Genomic DNA, 3,740 nt, shown 5'->3' on the forward strand with positions numbered 1-3,740 from the left:
GGGGTTGTTTGGGGGTTGTGAAGGGAAATAACGGCCCTCGCCTGTAGGTGTAGGTGAGGGCCTGGGGGGGGAGAAGGGGAGGTGAGGAGGCAGATCTGGGGTCGGCACAGAAGGCCGACAGGCCGCGTAAAAGCCACAGCTTGACGCGCCCAGTTAAGCCGCGCGTTGTTTTCTGGCTTTGCCGGGGTTTAAAAATGGAAAACAAACGCAGGGGATAACATCTGTTAGGCAAACGCCTGAAGAGAAACCTGGCGAAGCATTAATCCCTCCGATGGCAGGAGCCTGACGCAGCCGCCAGTGCTGGTGCCATTACCCAGTGCCCTCGGCTGGCCGGGGAGCTCGGCCGGGCAACTGGGCATCCTCCAGCTATCCCTGCGGCTCACCCGTTCCAAAAGGGCTGCAGCCTCACGGGCAAGTCATCTCCGACAAGCGGAAGGTACTGTGCGAGTGAAGAGGAACAGGCCACCTCCTTGGGCTACGGATATTTGAGCAGAGATTCCCCAGGGGACACGTGGGAAGGTTTTATACAGAAATTCTGGTTACTGGTGGAAAGAAGAGGCAGTGACACAAGCGGATTCGCAGCCCTGCCGATGAGTCGATGCATAGAATCGTATTGACCTTCAAGATCTTCTCTGAAGGCACAACTGGCCAAGGGGAAATCCTTTTAAAATTTAGCAGAAGGGAGTCAGGAGAGGAGGAGGAAGAAATTAAGCTGGAAGCGCTCGCGCTGTGAGGAGTCTCCTGCAAGTGAAGGCATTTCTGCAGCTGATTTCCTCCACTGCACGGCAGAGCAGACAAGTCAACAGAGAGGCAGACAACTTTTCTTCTCTATTTCACTTCTGCAGCCTCCAGTTTGGCAGCGTTCCTCTTTACCTCTGGCAGCTCTCTATTTCATTCTGCTATAGATTTTCAATTCCTGTCAAGTTATTGTATTAAAGTATGCTGGGGATAAAACATGCTATTCTCTCATACTGTTCTTCAACTTCTCGTATTATTCTTCAGTTCTGTCATCGACAACTGGCAGTACAAAAATCGGAAGCCTGAAAGCACTTAAAGGCATCACAGCCATCAAATCTGTTTACAGAACTGTAACACTCCATCATGGTTTCCAAAATATAGTCAGTTGTGTGGAATCAGAAATCAAGTAACAACAAAGCCTAAGCTTGCTGAAAGATAAACATTCTTAATCCTTCAGTGAAACCTGACACAAGCGTAAACCCACTCTATCCCTTCTGTTTCTTTTAATTTTCTCTCTGCCCCAATCTACTTTACAGTAAAATGCCCAATGGCAACGTTAAATTCTTAATAGTTCTGTGTAAAAGATCATTTTCTGCTATTTAAGGGGACTCATGAAATGAATTTGGTTTTGGTCCCAAGTCAGAAAACACTGGAAGCTAGTGTCCGGAACAGAGCTGGGCACAAAGGAGACCACTATCCACAACCCATACCTTCTGAAATTGATGACAAATGACAACTGATAAGCTTTCCTGCTACTCTGGCAACAACAGAGAATAGAAGCGCAGACATCCCATACCGTGTGTATTTTCCATTATTGAGAAAACAACTATTTAAGAAACAGCGTATACTTCCTTATTGAAAAGGAGCTATCCATACTCCTTAAGCCATTTTAACCAAAACCCCAAATCTTTTTGTTTACATTACACTTGGAAACAACCTAGAGATGTGGCATGACCTGCCATATGCAGTGGTAAATGAAGGCATCCTCCCTGTCCAGTAATCTGAGACAGGAGTTCTGCACCAGAACAGCTTATTACATAATGAAACGGCGGACGGAGAGGCGGAATAGCCCCAAATCCCAGCCTCTTCAGGCTTCCCAAGAGAACAGTGAACTGGCTCAACATTCTTAATACAAGAACATTAAACTTCAGTTTAGACACGGAAGTTATTTTAATGAGGTTTTATTTAAGTAAACTCATTGCTTGTAGCCTTCTGTTTTGGCAATAGTCGGATGGAAAGCCGTTGTACAAATGCCAAATGCCTCCCAACCCAGCAATAGAATAAAACATGAGTTGCGAAGCCTACACGGCTGATCCTGAGAACCTGTGGAGTGCTTTTATACCAACCGGAATAAACCCATCCCAGCAGAGAAGCCAGGCACTTTGAAACAGATGGACAGCTAAGGAGGAACAGAAACGCCTGCTCCTGGAGCAAGCTTTCCGGGACTCACCCTGCCTCTCCTGACAGAATACAGCTGCTCGACAGTCTAGGAAGAGATGAGATAATCCCCAAAGTGTTTTACTGTGGACAGTCAATTAGAGAGATTCCTCTTCAAGCGAAATTTAGGAGTCTAGTAAAAGTTTGGGTAAAACATATGTCGGCAAGGGCTGGCAATCATTTGTTAGATTATTCCCTTTCTCCCAAAATGTTTATCAATAATGTGAAACCACCGTTAAAGTGACATTTAAGCAAGCACATGGCATTCTTCTAAGGCTTTAAATGACCCACTCCTTTGAAGCCCCAGCTGGGAGTTATACCTGCACTTCTTTCTCTCAGCCATGCAAGGCTGCAGAAGAGCAAAGTTCGCTTCTTAGAACAATCTTAGAAGATGACTGCTAGTGCATTTCTTTCCCATATTAGTTAGAACCTCTCTAGATAAATCTATTCTTCCAAACATGTTCAGACTCACAGCCCAGCTTACTGTATTAGTACAGGGAGGAGGGGAAGCCACGGAAAGGGAGCTGTGCTTTTAAAACTAGAAACTGGATTCTCTTCAACCAATTTAACTTCTGACCTTCTCAGCTGTTGGATCAAGTTGTTGCAGCAGGCATCGAGCCAGACAAGTAAAACATAAGGGCATGCAAGTTGCTCTGCATTCACTCTCTGGCTGTCAAGCTACTTGCAGAAGAAAGGTCCAGCATGTCAGATTGAAGTAACTTTTATTTAAAGATTAAAATCTGCTGCCACTTAGAGTAATGAAAAGTGAAAACTTAAATGGATTTTTTTTTTTATTTTTTTTATTCCTATGTCAGAGATAACTAAATGGGGCAGTGGGCTAAAAAAAAAAAAGTTAGCAGCATCGACTAGTAGAACAAGTCATCGAGTAAGGAAGATCGTGCTGGACTCCTACACTTTCATAACTGCTTTCTAGGTTCAAGCAGTTGCTGTGAATGACTGCATGGTGAGCTGTTAATCTCATTTTTACATGTGTTCTAGAAATCTGGATATAACTTAAATGAAAGTTAAATAGATACAATATTAAAATGTTTTGAAAAAGTTTAATCTTACAGATATAAAATGAAAGAAAGGTATATTTACTGGACCAGAAGGCTTTGAATGAGAACTGTGCTTTATTCCTTTCTGTCACAGACAAGCTGCATGACCAGTGACAAGCCAGGTATGCCTTTTGTGGCAGTAATCTTTCATGCAAAATTGAAATTACCTATTTTCTACAGCAAAAAGTGTTGTACAAAGAGGGACTAGAGTTATCTTATAGAGTAATCATTTGTTTCTTCAGTAAGCTACACAGTCACCCAGCATTCATGTTTTCAGTATGTTCTCTGAATTGAAATCACAGCCCCAGTGAAGTGAGAGCAAAAAATTCCACCTTCTGCAGTGGGTCCCACATTTCACCCTGTGTGTCTGTGTATCTTTGAGTCTCAAGCAGCACTCATACTAATGAAGACATAAAACAAAACAGCAAGTTTATGAAAGGCGCAGAAAATGAAAACTTTATTTTTCTTTTGCCTGAAAAGACACCTCTGCCTCCCCTGACTAAAGTG

Source organism: Haliaeetus leucocephalus, unplaced genomic scaffold (assembly GCF_000737465.1).
Source record: "Haliaeetus leucocephalus isolate CR32 unplaced genomic scaffold, Haliaeetus_leucocephalus-4.0 Scaffold162, whole genome shotgun sequence".
NCBI classification, from domain to species: domain Eukaryota; kingdom Metazoa; phylum Chordata; class Aves; order Accipitriformes; family Accipitridae; genus Haliaeetus; species Haliaeetus leucocephalus.